The sequence below is a fragment of the Balearica regulorum genome, chromosome 1 (assembly GCF_011004875.1).
Source record: "Balearica regulorum gibbericeps isolate bBalReg1 chromosome 1, bBalReg1.pri, whole genome shotgun sequence".
Classification (NCBI taxonomy): Eukaryota; Metazoa; Chordata; class Aves; order Gruiformes; family Gruidae; genus Balearica; species Balearica regulorum.
In genome coordinates, this window is record NC_046184.1 from 75,810,944 (window position 1) to 75,835,196 (window position 24,253).

Genomic DNA, 24,253 nt, shown 5'->3' on the forward strand with positions numbered 1-24,253 from the left:
CACAATAGAGCCAGCTGTTGTGCTTGCCAGAAATGCATTGTTCTGGCATTTTAACCCTCCATAAACTTATGCTGAGGGGAGAAGTGTGGCAAAATCAGTTGCAAGGAGGCACTCTTCCTTGTTGTGACAACCCTGTACTGTCCCCAGGAGCTGAATTCCTTCCTTTCAAAATCTTCAGGTCAGTCCTTTGACAGCACATCTTCAGGTCAGTCTTTTAGTGTAGAAGAACAGCATTTTGAAGTAAAAGAGTCTATACTAGAAACTTTAAGCTGTTTGTGTTCACTTTTGCATACAGTTTTCAGGGGATACCCTACACACCACTCTCTAAAACATTCTTGAGGTCCCATGCCAGGCTTTTCTCTCAAAGATGTTTCACCTCACCTGGAATCACTGAAATTGTCATTAATCTAGAAAGACAGATTGAGAACACATAGATGTGGTTCATACTCAGCATGAGTCAATACATCCAAGGGGTGGAGGAAAGATGCAGCTTCCAGTCCTTGCACAAATGAACACACAGAGTAAAAGTGCTCCATTGAGAAAAGGGACGCCAAGATTCAGAACAGCATGTAACCCTAAAATTAGCGCTCTGTGCTGGAAGGTAAGTAGCCTAAGTTCAAATCTCAAATCCTGTCAGTCAAAATGGATTGAATATAATACATACTAAACTTTGGGGCTAAATAGGCACTTTGGATGTACAAGGGTTGGTGTGTGGGATGAAAAGGACAGCAAAAGAGTATTGCAGCAAGAAAATGGGGATGTAGTAGTCCTTTGTTGATAACCAAACTCTTGAATAACCCATTCAGTTGAATTGTGTGTCCTGACAAGTAAAATATCTGCTTAGCATCTTGCGACAGGAGACACATCCATTCTGAACTCGCATAAAGGGACAGAGAATTATTTTCTGTGGCTCAGATGAAACAGCCAAGTATGGCTGTGACTGCCTCTGCTTTTTGCTTTGACATACTTTCACCTGCTTTTTCTCTGAAATGAGGTTTTCATACAAGAGACTGTCCTGTCAACTTGATATCATGATTCTCTGGCAAGTGAAAATAAATGTAATTAAATATTAAGGAACTGGGCAGGCAATGATGAAATAAATACCACGGGTCCTATACAGATCTTGAGATGAGATTAGTTTGACTGTATTTAATAGATGTATACCGTTTACCTGATGAAAAAGGTATGCTTTGGTATTACTTTCTTTTGGTAATTTGTAAGCTGATTTAGTTTCTGAAGTACTTGCTAGAAAGACAGGTCTTAACAAAGTACTGTCATTATCCACAAAGAAAGAAGCGTGCAAGGATTCTTTTGGCACGCGTACCCTATCTGGAGAGACAGGTGTTATTCTTTGTCCGTTCAAACCCCGCGTTTTGCCTCAGGGCACTAGGAAGGGATTTCCCTTGTGTCCTTCATTACAGTGGCGTTAAGTAGATCTACCCAACGAACCCTGTTACCACTTCATTTCATGCCAGCCACAAGACAAAATGCCATCAGCTTTGGACAAAACTGGCCTTTGTTACCGGGGAGGTTAGCAAATGCATATGTCATGGTGAAGGATGGCGCAAGTCAATCAAGCGACAAATCAATTGAGTTTCCCAATGCAGACAGGGTCTGAGTCTCCACCACGTGCCAGCTGTCCGTGCAGTGTGACAGGATAAAAGGAGCAGGGAAGGACTAGGGCCTACCGTAATTCAACAGGAGTTTAATGAGGCAGGTGTGTCCCTTTGCCACTGGGGATAGATGCACAAAGGATGACCAAAGCTGCAGTGCGCTTTGGACATTAGGCTAAAGTACGAAACTTGTATTTTTAAAGAGTTTCCTGCAAAGAGTTTCCTGTCTGATGCTGATTTTCTCCCTTCTCCCTGCATAGTCAGTGAGGTGCTGCCAGCTTGCAGAGAGCACAATGATACTCCAAAAACAGTGAAATAATTTAATCAGGTTTTTAAAACTTGCGTGTTTTGTGTATATCTCCATCATTTGCAATATTAATAAATAAACCTTATGAAATGGGAATGGGCTGGGGAAAAAAGCGCCTGGGTGATTGAAAGGGTAAGAGAACCAGAATATGTCAACAATATGCTTTAATTACTCTTTGTATTAGTGCCTCTGTCACTGCTACAGTTTTCAGAAAACTAGCTCTATAACTGTCTCTATTTGGAGTAAGAAAAAGCAGTCGAGGCTGACTCACAGGTGTCTGGAAAGGCCAGAATACTTGTCTCGTTCCATGTTTCATCGCGATATTTTCAATAAATCATTGTAGAATGATGTCACCTGAGGAAAATGTCATCCCACAACAACTTCCCACAAGTTTGCCTTTATTAAGAAGGTTGAATAGTTCAGTCTGTGTTAATGGTTAAGCTGACCAGACATTTCTCACTTATCACAACATTTTCATTAATGTCTTTTTGGAGAGGCAGTGGGACAGGGGTTTTGTAGACTTACATCATTCCCATGTCTGCTATGTTTACTTATCACATAGGCTTGTAGATACTTTGGCATATCAATGTTAAAAATAGCTCCAGGTGCTGAGCAGAGAGATGAATAATAACAATTGAAAGACTTCGGGGAGTTCTCAGATTCGCTCCACAGGCACAGACATTCAGATAGATACAATTCCTCTTGTCTCTCTTAATGGTAGGCTGACTTGACCTAAATACTCATGTAACAGTTTAACCAGGAAGCCACTAGAAAAAGCTAGCTAGATTTGGTAGCTAATTAAAATAAATAAACAAAGGACAGTTAATAGAAAATAAAAGATGAACATCGTGCGCAATGTTTCGATATTGAGTACTAAGGTCACCATATCATCCTTTAAAAACTTCTTTCTGCCTGAGAGTGATTGTATGCTGCCTAAGAACCAGGGTGGGAGTCTATGCAGAGGAGAATCTGGTACCCTCTACTTCTGGTCTGTGAATTATGTGCTTGTCCCACCCCTCCTGGGGCCGTATCCTGATGGGCTAAGGCTATTTACAGACTCATGAGAAATACAGAATAAAATATTTCTAAATGGTCTCCAACCACTCTGAAAAAGAAGATGATTATTCTAAACTGTGGCATGTAATTAGAGCAAAATTATTCTAAGTGTCAGAAGATAGAAGGAGAAGAGGAACTTGCTGATAGATGACAAACATAATAAAATACTGCAGACATCATATAATTGCTTGTTAACCTACTCTTTCTACATCTTGTCTCCTTGACCCATCATCCCTATTACCTTTAAACTGAGTTTAAGCTTAGGCAGCTGGATTCACCACTTTGATCTCTCAGCAGAGAGACCCATGAGTGCTCCCCCTCAACCCATTTTTTCCTACATGACCTCTGCAAAGCTTTTCTTTACATCCCATTTTTGCCTGGCTTCAATATATTTCTACCAGTCTGTGGCTGTCTGACAGGTGCTGTCTGTGTCTGCCAATCTCCAGTGGCACCCTTGCCCCTGTCATCTCCCTGTGCTCCCTCACAGGCTCTCTGGTCCCTCAAGGACCTGGCACAGCTGTCCTCCCAAAACCCATCGGCCTTGCAGCTGGCTCTGCTGCTCAAAACCCCTTCATGCTGCTATGTAAGCAGTGCTTTCTCCAGAAAAAACCTGAGTTGCTCTCTGAGGAGAGAGAATCTGTAATCAGGAGCTTCCAGAGGAGATCAGAAATGCTAGTCGTGGGCTTTATCGTGCCTATTGTCAAGGTTTGGGGAAGGGGATTCTTTGCCAAAGGGATTTGGAGAAAGAAAGAAAAGAGTAAGAAAATAATTTTGATCTTTCTCCCTCTCCCCACACCATGCCTCACTTTTTTTTCCTCCATTATAAATACTTATTTTTGCTTGTGAAAGTCCAAGTTTCTGTAAGCTTGTAGTTCCCTTCCAGCCAGGACAGATGCTGTGTGTGCAGTGGGTTATGGGGTGACGGTGATTTAAAACTGCTCTAAAATATGTTTGAGAAGCTCTGCCCCCCCCCCCCCCCTCCATGATTTTAGGCACAGTATTTTCCAGGTGGCATTGCTGGTCTCCTCATACAGCAGGCAAGCAGTTTGCCGAACTTTAAAAGTACCCTTGGCTGCTTCACAATATAAAAATAAGCCTGCCTTAACCTATTTTGAACTCATTTCTTAAGAACACAATCTCAGTTGATGTTGGAGGTTTCCAAAACCTTTTGGGAAGCATTTTAAGTACAGTGCATTAGACTTAGCCTTCTTTATGGCCCTGATTCAGCAGTTCTGTATGGACACAACCTGATGTGTTAGTGCAGTGCCATTTACTCCCAAGTTGTGCATGTTCTGAACTGCCTCTGCTGGGAAGCAATGGATCAGCCTTCTCATCATGCTCCCTGTCTGCCCCCAGACTTTACTGGAGAAATTAATGATCCAAGCAAGGGACTAAATCAATGGAATCCAAGCTATAGACTTCTTTAGAGAATGCTAGTGTCAGCTGGAGCTGTTGTAGCCAGCTCGGTTTATTGGCCCATGCACGCTATGCAGTAAAACACTTAGCAGTGACACAAGCTTGAACCAAAATGTCAGAGCCTAGCATCCCCAAAGACCAAGGAAGACTGGATCCAAGCCTGCCTTTAATGCACCCAGCTTTCCCTTGGCATTGACTGAACCCCTTCATCGCTCTGCTGGAGGGCCAGAGAGAGCCGTAGTAAGAGCACTATAGAAACGTGGGTGGTTCCTGTCCTCCCCCCCCCCCCCCCCCCCCCCCCCCGAAGGAAGCTGCTGTGGTGTTGTCATCAGTGGCCTAAGGCTGTTGGCCATTTCCATAATCCAGCATTTCTGTACCTGAATCTGGAATGGGCAAGCCCGAATGTGCTCTTTAGACTCCTGAGTGACACATTTCTGGACACAGTAAAGGTTCTTCTTGTCAAGTATTACACACAGTTGTTTCTGGATTTGATCCATAAAGCAACAGGCAAGTCAGGATCGAAACCTGAAGTAATGCATGAAATAATGAGTTAACTTGTAAGCATGTTTTTCAGCTTTATCTCTAAAAATCCAAATCCCCTCCCATAGTTCTGTGCATATAAATATATACAGACACACACCCCCATATATAACATTTGTCTATAAACACAAACTTGTAGTTGCATTTAACATTTTCGTATAATTCTACATGCCTCTGAAAGATAAAATATTAAAAGATACCCAAGGAAATTATAACAATCAGGGATCATCTTACTGTCCTGCAACTTGTATTCTCACAATTATGACAAATTTCACTGTGTTGTGCCAGCAAAGGACAGAAGAAGTGAGGACCACTTATCATTGAGGCTTCAGTGATTGTCATTTCATCTCCTCCCCGCCCCCCCCCAATCTCTTTTCTTGGATCCTCCTCCTCTTGTGTTTTCTTCCCCCGCTTCTCACTTGTCTCCTCACAGGATATGAGTAACTGCCACTGAACTCAAACCGAGTTACTCACTTCCTCCATCAGGGAACTCAGATCCCTGAAGTATACATTCTGCAGAATCACACAAACATTTGCATGCCTGCTCCAGAGTGGGAATGAGCTCCAAAAGAACAGCCTTGTAAGGCTTCTAGCACTTCGTGCCTTGAATCGGGTGGGAAAAACCACCAAAATGTTTTCATGAAGTATTTTTGTGTCTGGAGAATGAACAGTCATACAGAAGCAAATCTTTAAAAACTGATGTTATTATATAAATTATGTGGTCTGGTGGAAAAAGGAGCACAATCTTGTATTTACTCTGAGGTTTCTTATCAGTTCTTGTTCTACCTACATTGCTTTGTCCAGGAAATTGTTCTAAAATAAAGAATTATGCTGGAGTTCAGTGGGCACAAAGTTTTGTATTTACAGAAAATGTATTATCAGAGCTAGAAATATGATCAAATCAGATTGTCAGATCTGAATAGTCCCACTCATCCATGGTCTTCAGAGCTTGTTAGGAACATCCCCAAGTACTCATCTGAACTTGAACGTCTGTTGTGTCTATACAGAGAAGACCCTAAAGCCCAGCTGCAGTGAACTTTGCACTTCAAGCAGACTGACTGCATCTTTATATGTTTACTTACAACTTCCTCTTGACTTATGAACCTCTCTGAACCATGGCCTTACAACCCCTTTTGAAATACACTGTAGAGCTGATATGAAGGAACAGCTACTGCTTACTGTTAGTCCTGCTATTTCTCCAGGGAACAGCCTGAAAATCTGGCTGATGATCAAGATAGGGCCTTTTTGAAGATAATGCTGCCTCATACTTACATGTGCTTCTGGTAGGACTTCAAATAACTCTTTAACTCTAGGCCTTGGGTGAAGACCGGAGTTGAGAAAGACAGCCTCTCAAGATGCTTTCCTTACATGGAAAACTCCCATTTGGCTGACCCTGCAGGCGATAAAACTCTTAAGCCTGTAGTAGCACTTGTGGTTATTTTTTCAAAGCTAAACTAGGCACCATGAAAAAATGCAGGCAAAATAATTATAGAAAACATCTCAGTATCACTGGATCATACACCGAACTGCAAGGACAATACAGACACCTTTCAGCCCTACAGAAAAATGGGATTTTCTGCTGGGCTGCAGAGTACAGCTCTCTACTCCTGAAACTAAGCTTACTGCCTTCAGCCTAGCTTTACTTCAAGATACCTTTCTCCCTGTCCATCTTTTTAAGATTTCCTTTTCTTTCCTGGGTTCTCCAGCATTGGCTGTTTGGAAAGTTTTGAGCCTCTGAATGCAAGTGACTGTTGAGAGATTTCTGAATAAAAAGCTGAGCTTTAACACCACTGTGAGCAGAGTCAAACCAAGTGATGACTTTGAGGGCTCAGACACAAAGAAGGATACTGCCTCTATCCCTCCACAGGGCTGTAAGAAAACCAGTGCAGTCATTTGTGGGCTCAGGGGGAAGGAGAAGCAGTACAAAAGCAACTTCACAGAAATAAATGTGATTTGCCATTCAGAGAAGACCTGTATCTGCACTGTTGAAGCCAGAGGTAAACCCCAGTAACTGCAATGTACAAGACAAAAGCATAGAAAGGAACAGAAGTTTTCAGTGTAAGAGTGGCTTAAAAGCATGGTGTATGGAAGAAACACATACAGCACAAAAGATTCCTCTTTTTTTCTCGACTTCACAAAAAAAAGGTGAGATAATGATACAGCTGTCAGAAGCTCTAGATGTTTGTAAGAGTTTTGATGCTCCAAGAGGTTGCTCCCCTGGAGAAAACACTCAGGATTCCCCCAAATCTAGCTGAAGTTAATTAAGCCTTCTGGAAAGAAAGTGCAGAAAGGCTGTGCCCAGCGGTCCCCTCCAGGTTGGAGCAGACTTGTCAAGCAGTTGTCTGGGGGGGGCTTCACTGATATCTCAGAGCAGTATCTGAAAATGCTGCTATCATCAGTCTTGATTTCTGCCAAAGGAGGAAAGTTTCCTTAAGGAGCCTCCTATAGGGAGTCCATTTTTCCACCCTCTATTTGCTTGCTCACTCATGCAGCTTAGAGTGCTTCACCCTTCAAAATAGCATTTAGGGAATGTAGTCAGGCTCCCAAAATCTCTGCCATAAGTACTGACAGAACTGGCTCCAACCTTTACCTCGTCTTGCCCAGAAGAAGAGCTCCCAGATCAGGGCTGAGAAGCACTTGCAGCGAAACACAGAAGAAGGTTTTCATGCTTCTTTCCTTTCCTCCACAGTTAGGTCCCAGCCTTGAGGAAGTCAGAGGCTGAAGTACCATCAACCCTCCCCACGTGCATCTTGCCAGGACTTTTCATAATGTACCTACACTGATGACCACCATTTGCCTCAAAGAAAAGGCTCCTTAGCACATCTTTTTATCTTCCTTTTTAGAAGTTAATCATGCTAGTTCTTTTCCTGGTACAAAATCATATTAAAACCAAAAATCTTGGAAAAATCATTGCAGGCTTTTTTTTTCCTGTGGGAGGAAGGAGAGCCACCCCGTTGGCAAACTTCAATTGTTTCTTCCCTCCTAAAAACTTTTTTTTTTTTTGCCTTAGTTTTTGTCATGTTTCAAACCTCTGAAATAAAAACCTCTTTAGTATTATTCATAGTCAAAGCACTATAGATTTTTTTTTTCTCCATAACACTGTTCATTGATTTGTATCTTGAAATGGTTTAAACCATAGCAGAGAAGGAAGCTGGGAGGGACAAAGGAAGGGGCAGGACAGAGAATTAAAAGGACCAGAGAGAGATAGGGCACTATCCAAAAATTCCTAAATTCTAATAATTCCATCTCTGCCACAGGTTAGCTAGCTAGGCAACACAAGAAGAGAAACGGCTGCTTAATTCAGGCTATACATTATGGTTTACATTGGGAAAAAAGCAATAAATGAGAACAAACAGAACACAAATACTTGGGGAAAAATTTGGGAGTAAAGATGTCTATGCTAAAGATGTGATTCCCTAGCTCTTTCAAGGAGAAGCTAGGAAAACGGTATTTCTGACGCTTCCCAGACATGTCTCAGTAAAGCCAAAATGTTTGATATTTTATTCTTATTATTTCTGAACAAGAAAGCCTGTGGGGAAAATGGATTTTTCCTTCTGCTAGGTTTTCTCTGTCAGAAGGAAGAGCACCTTTATGTGTGTGCGTGTGTGTATATATATAGCCACAAGTCCAGTTTGTTTTTAAGCTTGAAGGTCACCATTAAGCAAAGATCATGGCCACAATATTGAGTTATATATAGGGACAAAAACACAACAAAGGAAGAGGATAGTCAGTATTTTGTCAATGTCTGTGACACTTTTATTGCCTATTTGTTATTGCTGTGTTATGGGAAACTCACTGAAGCATACATTATTATTCTCTACACCATCTTCACTCCACACGCTTCAAAACCAGTTAAATGTAAAATTTCAGATTAGCTGTGGAAAAGTCTGCACGTGTCTGAAGCGATTTTCCTTCCAGCCCACCATTTGTCACTGTCGGGGAGATAAAGTGGGGTTGAGCTGCTACTTGACCTCATGCTTTTGCTTCTTGGAATCCTTGACTAAGACTAGCCATGTGGGTAAAACCCCATCTGGCTTTTTAATTACTTTCTCTGCTTATCAGTTAAAAATTGATTTTCATTCTTTATTTTCAAAAGCAGTATCAAGCTGTTCAAGAGTTATTGCTATTTCCTGAACAAGCATCCATAAAACAATCATTTCCACCCAACCTTTCCCTATGCCCTGAGTCTTCCCAAGCTGGTTGAGCTGGTGGTCTGCATATTCCAGCCCTGGAGAGAATTAGTTAACAATATGGCTACTACTGAAGAAGCATATTTACTGCTGCCCAGTTGAAAGCCTCCACTGAAGTCAGGAGAACATAATGAGAAAGGTAAAGGAAACTTTGTACTGGTCTTGTAGGACTTCACCAGAAGGAAGCTCTCTGTGTGGCCGTGCTTGCTCCCTTCGCTGATTACTGCATGCTGAAGCTGCCTGGTTCTTGCCATCTACACAGCTTCTTTCTTCAAGTGAGGAAGAAGATAGTGCATAAGAGTCAGTCAAACAGCAGCAATCACCTCAGCCAGGCTTTGCCACAACAAACGCTGGCCCGCTGCAGTTCAGGTTGTTTCTTTTTTGACTTACTTTTACTCTTTGTTTGCTAAATTTGTTTATCCAAGGCTGAAGCCAAGAAATCCTGTACATCACATCACAGCAGTGCTACCGAGCATTCTTCCTAGTTTCACAGGGAAACTTGTGAGGCTTTGAAGAATGCTCAGAAGTGATATCAAGCGCCCATGGTCAAGGGAAATATTCAGCTTGACTTGAATGGTTTTTCATTCCGTTTGCAACTATGAAATTGAGATTCAGATTTCAGATTTACTGAGCAAAAGAATCCCTGTGCATCCACCCCTTTGGAGAGGGCACCTGCGGTGGCAGCTCCACAGGGACGAGGTAAGAATACTGATGCTGATGTTCCCTCACACAGATTTGAAAACACTAGAAAATGGGACTATTTTGCTGCCAAAGCAGATAGATACTTAACCAAGCGGTATCTGTACTTTCAGTTTACATTTTTGTGACTAGCTGCCCTCAAAACTAGCCTATCCAAGTAAACACTACACTGGTCTTCACAGTTACATTTTGCTCTCTTTCCTGCATTGGTACAAATACACCCAAAGCACCACTACACAAAATATGAAATATGAAATAAGTATGAAATAAGGCAAGGAGATAAAGAAAACCCATCTGCTTTTTATGAAAGATTATTATTATTATCATCATCATCATCATCATCATCATCCTCCTCCTTTTCTGTCCTATTAAACTGTCTTTATCTCAACCCATGAGTTTTTTCCCCATTTTCAATTCTTTCCCCCATCCCCCTGGGAGGGGGGTGAGTGACTGGCTGTGTGGTTGTTTTAGCTGCTGAGCGGGTTAAACCACGACAATGACAAAGGTAATTTATTTCATTTTGCATTTGCTGGCTGATAACAGGCTGAACTAACTTCCTATATCTGCATTATTCCTGCTGCCCTCTGAATTGTGGTTGTACCTGTAAGAAGAGTTTGTGCCTAATTTTCCGGAAAATATCAGCCACTTAACCAATTTGTCCCCTTAAAGAGGCTTTTTCAGTCCAAAACGTTTCAGTGGGATTACAAGACAAGCTCGTATTTCTCTCGTTTCCTTGTTTGCAGTGCACAAATGGTGACCTCACACACGCCAGGACAAACAGACTTCTTAGTCATCTTGCCTACAATTTCTGAGGCATTGGCTCAATACCATTTACTAAATGTAGGCTAGCTAGATCCCTTTATCAGAATAAAAGCCTCAGCTCCAGTCTTTAACCTGAGGTCCCCTTTTTAACAAGTACTACAGAAAACGCTGCTTATGTAGGAGAACCACTCCAATTCTCTTTTTCCCCTGGACCTTCTGCTGTGCAGCTCATTGCACCGGCTGGAGTTTCAGCATGCGCAAGTGTTGATACTGGAAGATGCACACGTTGCCACACGTTTGTCAGCAATGACAACACGTCGCTCACGTCCACTCCCTCACCTGATCCACGCGGCACAGACTGCTGAGAGCGCAGCCTCGCTTCTTGGCTCAAACCTCACCAACAAACCATCCACCGCACCGAGCAGCAAAGGACCCACGTGGAAGGAAATCCCGGGCCCGAGGGAGATGGGTGAGCTGCCAGCTGCCCCGGCACTGCCATTGCGCTGCTCTGCCACGCTGAGGGAGATGACAGAGGCTGTAAAGGCTAGCAATTTGGTAGAGCCTTCAGCTATACCTGTGTACCTTTGGCAAAGATCATAGTGGGATGTAATACTGGGGCCAATTTTTTAGATACTTCCATTTTATGGAGGAGCTCATAAGAGAAGATGCAGCCCTTGACTTGGACCTGAGCAGTGCACGGTATTTATAGAAGCCAAATATCCATTACAGACATGCTCAGCTTCAGAAAGAGGAACTGTATAAAAATGAGGAAGTATTTTAAAAGGAATTAAAAGGGGCAACTATGAGAATTAAGCTCCTACAAGCTGGATGGAAGTTGCTGAGGGATGCCATATCAGTAGGGCAGTGCCAGTACATACCATCTTTTCAGAAAGGCTTGAAGAAAGGGCAAAAGAAAGCCAGCTTTGTTAGACAGCAGAGCAAGGAAAAGCATTAGAAAGACGTTCAAAACCTGAAGCCATGACCAAAGGAAGAAAATAGAAAGGATCGTAAACTCTAGCAGATTAAATTTAAAAATGCAATAAGGATGGCCAAAAAGAAGGACTTTGAAGAACAAATCACAAAAATTATCCAAATTAAATCTTTTTTAAATTAATTTTAATACATCAAGAGCAGAAAACTTGCCAGAGAGTCTGCAAGAGCAGCTAAGGACTGAGGTGCCAGAGGAGTCACCTGCAAAGGCACTTTGCATAAGAAGCAAAGCTTAAGGAATTTCCCATCTTGAAAGTCATGTCACATCCAAACAGACCTACAACTACAACTACTGCATCCAAGTGCAAGGTCCTGCACCTGGGTCGGGGCAACCCCTAGTATCAATACAGGCTGGGGAATGAAGGGATTGAGAGCAGCCCTGCAGAGAAGGTCTTGGGGGTGTTGGTGGATGAAAAGCTCAACATGACCCAGCAATGGGCGCTTGCAGCCCAGAAAGCCAACCGTGTCCTGGGCTGCATCAAAAGAAGCGTGGCCAGCAGGTCGAGGGAGGTGATTCTCCCCCTCTGCTCTCATGAGACCCCACCTGGAGTACTGCGTCCAGCTCTGGGGGCCCCAGTACAGGAGAGACATGGAGCTGTTGGAGTGAGTCCAGAGGAGGGCCACGAAGCTGATCAGAGGGCTGGAGCACCTCTCCTATGAGGACAGGCTGAGAGAGTTGGGATTGTTCAGCCTGGAGAAAAGGTGGCTCCGGGGAGATCTAATTGCAGCTTGCCAGTACCTGAAGGGGCCTACAGGAAAGCTGGAGAGGGACTGGTTATCAGGGAGTGTAGTGACAGGACAAGGGGTAATAATTTTAAACTAAAAGAGGGTACATTTAGACTAGATATAAGGAAGCAATTTTGTACAATGAGGGTGGTGAAACACTGGAGCAGCTTGCCCAGGGGGGTGGTAGATGCCCCATCCCTGGAAGCATCCAAGGTCAGGTTGGACGGGGCTCTGGGCAACCTGATCTAGCTGAAGATGTCCCTGCTCATTGCAGGGGGGTTGGACTAGATGACCTTTAAAGGTCCCTTCCAACCCAAACTATTCTATGATTCTACTTTCTGGAATTAAACTTTATTTCGGTAAGCAAATTCTCCCTCTTTTTGACAAGCCAGTCTCCTTCTTGCGAATACCCCCACTCCCATTATACTACCTAGTGTAACAAATTTGAGTACTCTGATAAGGGGTTGTGCTACAAAAAAATATTTCCTGCTAGCAGAGTACTAATCTAATTGCTGGCACATACAAGTGCCTGGCAACAGATCTACAGACAGCCTTTGAACCACAGGCCAGGAGTCAGTCCCTTCTGCACCTGCCTTCTGCAACATGGACGTGGCATTGCAGAGAGGACTTCAGGAGGGAGACATCTCTGGCCCTTGTGAGGAAAGGCTTGAGGCCATGATTTTCTGTGGTACGTTTAAACACTGCAATAGCTGGTCCATATGGTATCATCTCTTTTTTTCTTCCTACTTTGCAGATTATTCAGGGAACTGCTCAAAGGTAGCCAATGCCCCTGTGCAGCAGTTATTCCTACTGGAAAGAGGGGGTAAGGGGAAAGGTATTTTTATAATTCTAGTCAGAGCATAGCTCCAGGGACACTGATGGTGAGGAGTGTGAAGATATGTTCATCCTCCAATGACTCAAGCAGCTATCAGGGCCCTCCAGGCACTTCACATTTTGAGTGCTGTAACACTTCAATGCACCTCTCAGAGTTTGCTCGCCTCCAAAACAGCAGATCTAATACTAAATACCTACTCAGGTTGCTTCAAAGATGTAGTTAGAAATATGAAATGACACTTTGAATTGTGTTACAGCTATATCTGTGACTGTGTCACCCATCCCCCATAGGCTTTTAAATGTTTACTTCTTCGCTGAAATATGAGTTTAATATTACACTACTTATCTCTTCTCCTATAGCAACAGGTAAACTTTCAAAATGTCAGTGACATACATACAGACAGAGTAATTACTATCTATCCTTAAATCCTGCTGTCAGAAAATAATGCATACTTAAAAGTGGGATTTTTCTAAAAATACCTTAAGAAGTCCTCATCACTTTTGTGCCAGAAATAAACAGAAAAAAAAGACCCCTTTGAGTGGTGCATCACTCATTTTAAAGAGCCTGTGGAAAAATTACATACTTCCGTATTTATCTTTGGGAAGGAACAATTTCATCAGGTACTGCAGGAGAAAAATACAGTGCCACATTATGCAAGGGAGTATCCATTTAAAATAATTGAGTACTTAAAATTCACTCTCTTGCTCATTCAATAAAGCACTCAGCAATTTTAAAGCTGGAAAAGTCCATTAGTATCATCTTAGCTGACCCTCTCCATAACAGAGGCAACTAAACTTCATCCAATTTCCTTCAATAATGCATTTTTTTGGTTAAAGTCTATTTTCAGAAAAGAATCTAGTCTTGATTAAAAAACTGCCAGAGGAGAATTTGCTGTGTCCCATGTTAGTCTGTTCCAATGCATAATCACACTCAAAGACATATATTTTTTTTTTTCTGGCTTTACGTACCAGCCACTTGGTTTGGTTTCTGCCTTCCTCTATCAAAAGGAAGGATGAGCTCATGCTTCAGTTATATATAGTTGTGTCTAATAAGATTTGAGTATAAAAGTAGGAAGACTCAATGTTTCAAAACTACAGAAGAAGCTTAAGAAAGAAGTGAAGATGGAAAAAACCAACCTCTGGTAAAGCTATTTGTTAGAAGTGTCTAGAGTAAAGGCACTGTGATTGTAGATCAGACCATGCCATTAGGAGGGCAGAGTTCTGCAGTCTTCACTAAGACAAAACATCCATCAGCATTTGATAGGAATTTCAGATTTGACTGATTAAGGATTATGACACAGCTTTCCGTATTTAAAAGTATTTAAAATGTTTCTGATAAATGCCATAATTTCTAATAGCATTTTTTCTTTTTCCATTGTTCTAACTCTTAAGCTAGTGCAGTTAAAGACATTTAGAAATCTGCCTTTCTTGACAGAGATTTTACAGTATCAAAGAAAAGGGTTTATTACAGATTCAGCATAGCTCTTGAAGTGCTTTACTGCTAAAGACACGACTTCTTGTTGAAATGTTTTCCTGAATCAAAGCCTTAATCCCCTATACATTTATGTCTGACTGATAGGCAAATGTAGCATTGTGATCCTAGGCTCTCAGATAAAACCAAGCACCAAGTAACACTGCAAATACCCCCCATAGCATGGCTCTTCATACATGGCAAACCCAGGATGGGGCTGGGAGCCTACATTTTTGTTCCCAAATGGCAGAATTTCCCTGACACTTCTCTCCCATCCAACTAGAGCACTGCGCTCCTCCTCCCCATCAGCTTCAGCTCTTCCACTGGGGTGGGAAATCCACAGCATGTGCCCAGAGTAAGCAGGACGCAGCAGGACATGGCCCAGGGCTTGCTGGGCTGGAGCTTTTTAGGTGGCTGAGGCAGCTATTCCACCTTGCTGGGAAGGAGGGCTCAGGACAGCCTTGCCCAGCAACGTGGGGTGGGCATGACAATGGTAAACGTGTTTATACCCATGTCCCCACCCCACAAGACTTCCCTGGGTGACCCACCACTGCTGCTGCCTTTGCCCTGTCCTAGCACCTCTCCTGCCACATTCCGTCTCTGCTCCATGCAGCCCTGATCGGCAGGACTCGGCTGGGTCGGCAGTTCTCGTGCTGAAGGTGGAAAGCACAAGGCACAGAGAATAACCTGACAGGACCATTTGCCCTCTCTCACAGGGTTGTTCTTAGGTCAGTGCAGGCACAGCATACCATTTCAGTGTCTTTGGAGGTGAAAAACTAATCCAGTACATGTAGAGAAACAGCAGCTGCTGGATGCCTACTTTGAAATGTGTAGTTGTGAGGCCAATGCATAGAAAAATTTCTAGCTCTAAGATCCCTTCTTTATCTTACAAAAGGTGGATGTTCTGGCTAAAGCGTTTGTTAACATGTTTTTCATCTTTTTGTCATTTAACTCCACAGTTAACAGCACCCATAATACGTATCCCAAAGTCATTATGTCTCTTTTAACATCAATGCAACTGCATAGCAGTAAGGGCTGTTTTCTCCACAAGTTCTCTGCTAAGGAAAGGGAAGGTGAGGCTCACTATTTCTGCCTGCCAACAGGTCCAGTAATACAGCATGAAATCAGTTTTCCTCCAGAAAAATTATCTTTGCAGGTATTATGGTAAAACGAAAAGTCACTAACAAACAGGTTTGCCTCTCAGAAACTAAATAGTAATAGAGCTAACTAGAAAAGGAGGCAATTTCTTTGGCTTTTGAAAGAGCACAGCATGTATCTATCTGCTGCACTTGAATTTCTGCGTAGAAACACATTAAACACTGTCATTATTGGGTTCACATTCACTGGATGATCTTCCACCTAACAGCCAAATATTTCATCTTTTTCCAGCTTATCAAATGCAAAGGCAGTTTCTTTTCACCACTGAAGAGAGGGGAAGCAGCAGACACTTTTTCTAGAGCCTCAATTAAGCAGATGCTGATGGAGGATGAGAAGACTTTTGATGTTAAGGCATGTTCTGGCAGCAGTCCTAGTCCTTACCAGCTGATTTTAGCAAATTGGAAATAAATCTGCAGGATGAGAATTTCCAGAAATGTATTTAACTATGTCAATCAAATGAGCTTCCAACAGACTTTTTACCATATTGGCAGACCAAAAGCACCTCTTGTGTGATTCATGTTCTGTTTCTGAAAGCACAGTATATTTTGACCCATGCAGAGCTTCACAAGAGATCTCCTCCAAAATTCAAGAGACTTATCAAAGCATAAACAAAAGCAGGACACAAACACTACAAGTTACACGGTGGCCTGGCCCTTCTAAGCAAATTCAGGCCTTAATAGGAGGGGTGTAAGTTGCAAAAAACAACATAAAAGTAATGATGCTTATAAATCATTCTGACAATGGCATGTTGCAACATACTTGTTTTCTCTTCTTCAGAACAGGCTCGCACTCATTATCAAAGTCAGTGATTTTTCCAGATATATTCATTTGGCTCCATTTACCCGTACTTCATCTACATGCCAAAATAAATGCTTGCCAAAGATAAATTCACAGATCTGGCAGGCTAGGAGGAGTCTCAGGAGATCACCTCGTCCAACAGTCTACACTGAAGCAGGCTAAAAGTATCTGGACATCATCCCTGATACTTCCATCTTCTTCACTTTAAGAAATCGATATCCCTGGGTAGTATGTCCTAACATTTTGCCACACTTTCAGATAGAAAGACTTACCTAATATCCTGCCTAAATCTTTTAGGTGAAGGTGAAATTGATACTTTCTTGCACTTCCCTAAATGGACACAGCAAAGTAATTTACAGTTGCTGCCCCATCTGCGTCAATCCCTTCCAAGCTGCTGTGCTGCTCCTCAGTCTTCTCTTTTCGATCCAGTGCCTTCACCTTCCTTTTTATGAGTCACATTTTCTACACCTCTTATCATGCTTGTTGTTTTTCTGTGCTTTTCCCTCGACTGTGTCTACTTACTGCTTCCAGCTGAGACAAAGGACTCCAGCTGGGACTTCACCACTACTTGAGAAAGTGGAACAATTGCTACTGCTGCTTATGTGAAGGTAGTTTTATTGTCAGAACAAAGCTCATCTCTTCCTCAGCAGTATCTGATTATTGACATATACCTAGCTTGAGCTCTGTAGTGTGAATCATAGAACACCAGGGGTGTTCTATCACCAAGGGGATAAAGACAGACTACTTGGTGAACGATACCTAAAAATCTTCAAAAGATGTTTGTCTCACTTGTTCTTTAAAAATGTCCAACAGGGGAGATTTCATGATCATCATCATAGACAATCTGTTCCAGTGCTTCACTCTCTTCACATTTAGATGTTAGGACACAAAAATGCTACCTTAAATCATACTATAGAGTCCAGTCAGAAAAATCTCCCTCCTCTGCTCTGATGCTGCCTAGCCACAAACTTCCAATTTTGTGCTTGCCTGCTGAATTTGTCTTCTGTAAGGAGGAAGACTTTTGTATTTGTCTTTGCTGAATTTCAGCTGGTTTGATTTCAGTCTCTCTAATTTTTCAAGCACATGTTGAATTCTGATGCTCGTGTCCACAGTACTTGCAACCTTGACCTGTACCACTCCCATTCGCTAATATTATGACCATAGTCTCTTGTTGGTCCTCCAAACTGACAAAAGAAATGCTGAACAGAGCAACACTAAACTTCAGTTGAAATTTGACAGCAAACAGCTGATGAGTGCTCTTTGTGAGCACATTTCCAACTGCTGCACACCTTTCTTCTCACGACCACAACACCACTGTATTTCATTAGTTTCCTTATGGGATTGTGATGGAGAAGTAGCAGAAATGTCACTGGGATTGAGATTATATCACATTAGTTGTATCCCCCTTTTTTCCCCCCAAGGCCACTTAACCAGCCAAATCCAGAAATTAAACAGGCTTGACATGACCCATTGTCAACAATCCTTGTTGGCTATTTCTTTTATCAGTTTATGATCATTTAGGTACTTACGAGGTAGTTTTTTTAACAGCTTGTTCCAGAACCTTCTCAGGAGTCAAAGTTACACTGACAGGTCCAAAAGAGTAGCATCTCCTCCTGTACAAAAACACAGACACAGCACATGTCCACAGAGTTTCCTAAATGCTAATATCAGAATACAGATCTCCTTTCACACCTGAAACATTGCTACTGTTTGCTCAGAACTTCAGTTTCCACCATCAAATTGGGAACCTTGTCAGAGACTCAAGCATGACAAGAGTGACATTTCCAGGGTTTCTCATTGTTAAGCATCACTGAGCAATTGCCAACTGTTTTTCTCAAGGGTTTGTGACTGACCGTAACATATGATAAAACGGATTTTACACCAAATGACTAGACACTGTCCCAAACCAGACAGAGATGCCAGAATCTCTCTAAGCAAAATCTCCAAAATAGTTGTAAGAGGACAAAATTTATGTCTTTTCTTTCCTAGCTCCAATCTTGGAACTGCTGAGCTATTTTGATTGAAACTTTCAGGAAAAAAAAAACAATTATAGGGGGGTAAAAAAGGTAGTGTCCTGGGTGGGATACCACATCCTGAATGGAAGCTTGCAACGCTACAGACATTGTGGTTATAACTCTTCCTGGTTGTCCTACATGGAAAAAGAACTTCGTGTCCCCATTGTATCTTCCATACGAGTGCACTAGAAACGTTGAGCTATGTTCACATCATTTTCCAGGAAGCAGAAAATATTGTTACCCCCTTCTTAGGGTGAGGAGAACACAAAGAGGCCTTGTTCAAGGTCAAAGTGAGTCAGCAGAGAGTATAGGATGAAACTAAGCTAGTCTCATGTTTTGATAACTAATACAATGCTCTCCTTTTTTTCTCCCTTTCAGATAGTGTTCACCTGCGTAATCTCATCTCCAAACAAGAAGAGCTCCTCAGACGTCTACAGTTGAAATACTGGTGAAGATCAAAGGGAAATGAGCTTTCTCACTGGACAGCCACCTTGTTTTATGCTCTATTGATTTACAACACCCCACAGAAATGTTAGGGGGTATGGTGTGAAGTTAACAGCACACACTTCTTCCAGAAATAGTTTTTTTAAAATAGAGATATCCCTTACAGACCCGTTTATGAGGTGAAGAGTCCCCTGTCTCCTTCTACTTTAATTTTTTTATTTAAAATATAATGAAAGGGAGAAAATTCAGAACTGTAGTGAGGCTGGGCTCATGGTGATGTTGCTTCACAGAATTTCTCAGCATGGTTCCATCACTCTGGAATCTGAGCAGGCATTCAGGTCTCTCTCAGACAAGTACCCATTGCTCCATTGAACTGACTGGTGTCCTCACCTCAAATCACTGCAGCTAGATGCTCCAGAAGAAAGTAGGCAAAAAGCCTATCATACACTGGACTGTGGGGACTGAAGGAGAATTTATAGGCATGCTCTGAAATGTGCCTGAACAGCAAACAACTGCATTTCCCTGCCTACAAAACAGTCATAGTCTGATCAGTGAATGCATACATTTTCTTACCTCATTCAAAAGAGAGAGGGTTATTTTTAAGACAAGAATCTATGTAGGTGCATTCCAATTTTTGGAGTTTCTAAGACTGCTAAAGGATATTGTGTAGATAAATATTCATTGGAAAAAATACACTAAAAGTACCACTCTACCATTCTACCCCTAAGCTACTGAGGATGCACAAGATAGAAATGACCCTGTGTTCATATAGAAAACAGAATAAAATAAGGTGCTTATGTGGCTGCATCTGAATGTGTTGTAGTTGCCACCTTCATTCACAGGTTTGTATGCACAGCAACCAACAGATGCTTGAAAAGTCAGGTGTATGGAATAAACCTTATCTAGAATGCTTTAGCTGATAGATGAGAAACTCAAGGGAGAGCTACTGTGGGAGCATTAGGCAAAAAAACAACTCACAAAGGCTCTTTACAAGGCCGGGGAACATAAATGCAACAGCAAACTATCTGTGAAGTGGCAAAGCTTTTCATTTTTTTTTTTTCACTTCCACATAATTATATGTTGTAATATTATTTCTGTCTAAAGGTCATGGTGTGTTTACAACCATAAAACCAGGAAAAACCTGCTCTTTCAACAGAATACAAACTTCTGCCAGTTATTCTAGCTACAGGATTGAAAAATTAAAATGCGACAGCCTGAAAAGCTTGGAGATTCCGTCTTCAAAAAAAAAAAAAAAAAAGAAAATGGGAGAAGTGATCTCCTACATCCTCAAAAGCTTCCCCCCCCCGGGTTAATTTACTTGTGCATTTGGGCACTCATTTCCATAAGTCCAGAATACTATATGGTGAGCTGTTGCATTTGGCAAAGTGGCAAAGTAAGGCAATCATATTCCCTGTTGTTTCTTTTGATGAAATACAGGAATTTGTAAATTCTTTGGGGTAGAAATTGAGTTCATTCTTGACCCTTTGCAACTACTGTAATAAACAAAGATTAGAGATAACAGTGAAACCCAAGGACACAGGGCAGGATGGCATAGGTTGATAATCGATCCCGTTGAGATGGAGCTAGGGATGGAGAGAAAGCACTAGCATAGCCAGTGCTTTAATTCCTGAAAAATGTTGGCTAGTTCCCATTTCTTGCACACACTTGCTGTGTGCCCTTACAAAGGTCACTTAAGACTAGCTCCACAAACAGATACATGCATTAAATGCCATTGCTGATCATAGAATCATAGAATAGTTTGGGTTGGAAGGGACCTTTAAAGGTCATCTAGTCCAACCCCCCTGCAATGAGCAGGGACATCTTCAGCTAGATCAGGTTGCCCAGAGCCCCGTCCAACCTGACCTTGGATGCTTCCAGGGATGGGGCATCTACCACCCCCCTGGGCAAGCTGCTCCAGTGTTTCACCACCCTCATTGTACAAAATTGCTTCCTTATATCTAGTCTAAATGTACCCTCTTTTAGTTTAAAATTATTACCCCTTGTCCTATCACTCCATGCCCTTGTAGACAGTCCCTCTCCAGCTTTCTTGTAGGCTCCCTTTAGGTACTGGAAGGCTGCTATAATGTCTCCCCAGAGCCTTCTCTTCTCCAGGCTCAACAACCCCAACTCTCTCAGCCTGTCTCCACGGGAGAGGTGCTCCAGCCCTCGATCAGCTTTGTGGCCCTCCTCTGGACTCGCTCCAACAGCTCCATGTCTTTCCTGTGCTGGGGCCCCCAGAGCTGGATGCAGTACTCCAGGTGGGGTCTCATGAGAGCAGAGGGGGAGAATCACCTCCCTCAACCTGCTGGTCATGCTTCTTTTGATGCAGCCCAGGATCTAGGACTTAAGTCTTCTGCACTTCAGTTACTTATCTGTAAACTCCAGACAACAGAACTTCCCTATTTTAGTGTGCTATTAGGAATTTAAACACATTAAAGACATTTAAATGCTGCAGTGAAAAGGGTCGTGCAAGTAGCTAAAGAAACAAAGAAATGAGCCTCAGTTTCTAATGCCTTTTGGGACTCCTGACTGTGCAGAGAGTGCAGGGGCTGGAATTGAGGAAGAAAGAAACGGGACAGAAGAGAGCTTCCAATCCCCACAATACACCAATACACTTTCCTGGAGGGCAATAAGGGGTGCTAGTTTGAAAGATGACAGCAAAGTCAGTGGCTTTTACAAAGCAAAAGATGGCTGGGTCTATTCTATGAGCAAGATAAAATCCTCCCAAAGCCTTGGTAGAAACCAAATGCTTTTCCCCATGGAATTGTGCCTGCTCCCTTGGCTCTGTGCTTTGACAGCTTCCTCTGTGAAAGGGGAGGGGTGTTTGTGGGTTTTATATAATACGTCCATCTGGAGGTTAGTGCCCTGTGATCACAGTTTTAACCTGTTAGTATGCTTCTGGAATTATACTCCAAGAGGAGTGGTATAATGTGAGCAGAGGGGGAAAAAAAAAGCAGGTTTTGTTCCCATTGGACAAATCACGTTACTTTTCTTTGTCTTTCTTTCCCTATTCCCAGCAGTATCCTGAAAGGCTGCAGCCCCCAGGGAGGAGAGATATCATAGCTTGACACTGGGTGCCATGTTTCTAATTCCCCGGAGAACTGAAAGTGACTGTTGCTGTCTGATGACTGAAAAAGGGCTTTCCTAAAATGTTAAGGCCTTTAGGTCTCCACAGTAACTTTGCCAGAACTTTCTTATGGTCCAAAAGGAAACATTTTTAATGGAGAATATGCACTGGCCTTACAAACAATGTGTTTTACATCCATTCTTTCCATCATTTTCCTCCTGAGGAGAGCTGGTGGGAGACTAGGCAGAATGCCCCAGCTGCACTAGTCAACAGCATCACCCTTCTGAAAAGCCAGGCAATCACACAGTATGCCAGCACACCAACAAACCCTGGCACTGCACAAAGGGGGATGCGGAGACTCAGCTAAAAAAGGGTTACTCAGACATAACACTCATTTCCCTCCCGACTGGGAACTAGAACTTTGTATAGTCGACACTAGTTTTATTTTAGATTCTAATTACTGTACAAATATTGATTATCACTTAAAATGTGCAGCTCAAATGGATGATAGTCTCTGAATTGCTGTTATTGTAGTCACAACAAGTTCTACTTCCTTGTGAGATATGATGTGAACCCAAAAGGATCATGGATAATGGGCATAAGATCTTCCTTCTGGAAGGATCCTACAGTATCCACTGGATAGAGGTTGAGTTGGTACCTTATGTTCCTTAGAAGCAAGAGGATTCTCTACTACACAGCCAATCTCCTAAAACAAGGAAGGACAGAAATAAATGTTTAAACACACCAGCTGATATCACCATTATAAAAAACAAACAGAAGAAAATGGGCACATTCAGCTCACTTTAATACCACCAAGTGTTTTCTTTGTCTCGTGTTTCCTGCTGTCTGTCTCACTCTGCATTTCCCTCAGGCTTTCTGAACTGCTCTCCAGAGGCACTAAACCCACTACAGGCACAGACGTTTAGGTGGAATTCAGGCTGGCTGGAAATGGCCCAAAGCAATTTGAAAACAAGTTAGAAGACAGAGCCACAGAAAAAGAAAGAAATGTTGTCCTTGTTCATTGATATTCTCTGCTTCTTGAAGACCTGATGTGGACTAATTGAAGGTCTCAGATTTCAGGGGACACTGTTTTCCTGTCATTTTCATAAGGAGTTTTTCTTGCTCTGTTATTTTTCATTTTGGGATCAGATCTTGGCAAAACAAGAAACAACTCTTATGCAATACATGGTATATTTTCACTTTAGTGATAATTGAAACTCTTGTCAGCAGGTTTTTCATCCATGGAGTTCTCAATAGCTACCCCCAGCAAGGATCCTTGCTCCCTTTCCATGCAACAAAGCAGGCTTTATAAATCTACCCTTATTTCAAAATATGTCCTCTGGTGGGAGAGAAAAACATTCCCCTTCTTTTCCTTCCCAGCTACCACTTTTTTCCAATTCAGCTTTTATTTTGGGGAACAAAGCCTGATGCATCTCCCTCTTTCGAGCAAAAAGGAACAAATGTTCCTATGGGCCTAGATCCGAACACACTGAAGGTAACAGTCTCCCAAACAATTCAACTAGCTTTGCATCAAGCTCACCAACAATAAACAGATGCAGTCTGTGTAATGAAAATAAATGAGCATCCAGATCTTAAGCCTCTGCCAGCCCATCTGGTGAAATTCAATGAGGCAGCTGCTGTCAACTTCTTGACTAAGCCAAGCTAATAATGCTACAAAACAGGTGAGGAAATCAAGCTGCAGGTATGCGCTACTTCTGAGTGGCATCAAAATGTGGCAGGGAAGAGCATCCTGGCACAAGCACGTGAGCTGGAATACAATTAATCTGGCTTCATAACGAACCTACACTTTCTTAGTGAGCTGAAGATTTGACAGAGACCCTTGCTTGACAGAGCATCATAGTGATGCCATCATCAGCACCCTGCTGTCTAAGTGCATTATTAAAGAAATATAGCCACATGAGTACATTGCAAAGAAGCATAATTCTTTAGAAGATGGGTTTGAATGGAAAATAGTCCAGCTATAGAGCCTGTTATGCTGATCTGCTCCTAGGTGGGTCTTCCATCTTACAGTGAATGCACACAAAAGAGATGGCAAAATGAGCAGTGTCCTACTCTGCAATGCTGTACCAGGGCAGGAAGAAGCTCCATCCTAAAAAAAAGCTGTGAGGCAGGAGAATGGCCAGGGTCCCAGTGCTTTACCTGAGGA

At 42.3% G+C, this 24,253-nt stretch overlaps 1 long non-coding RNA gene across 3 annotated transcripts; it reads left to right on the plus strand.

Annotated features, from left to right (window-relative positions):
• Positions 1-41: 41 nt before the first annotated feature.
• LOC142602715 (uncharacterized) lies at positions 42-24,037 on the plus strand. 3 transcript variants are annotated; one of them, XR_012836482.1, is made up of 5 exons: positions 42-205; positions 296-605; positions 9,032-9,261; positions 18,954-19,114; positions 22,040-24,037. It is a non-coding gene; the product is annotated as an uncharacterized LOC142602715 (long non-coding RNA). The 3 variants fall into 3 exon arrangements; XR_012836481.1 differs by lacking the exon at positions 22,040-24,037 and adding an exon at positions 15,994-16,117 and having other exon boundaries at positions 18,958-21,150; XR_012836480.1 differs by lacking the exon at positions 22,040-24,037 and having other exon boundaries at positions 18,954-21,150.
• Positions 24,038-24,253: the final 216 nt, after the last annotated feature.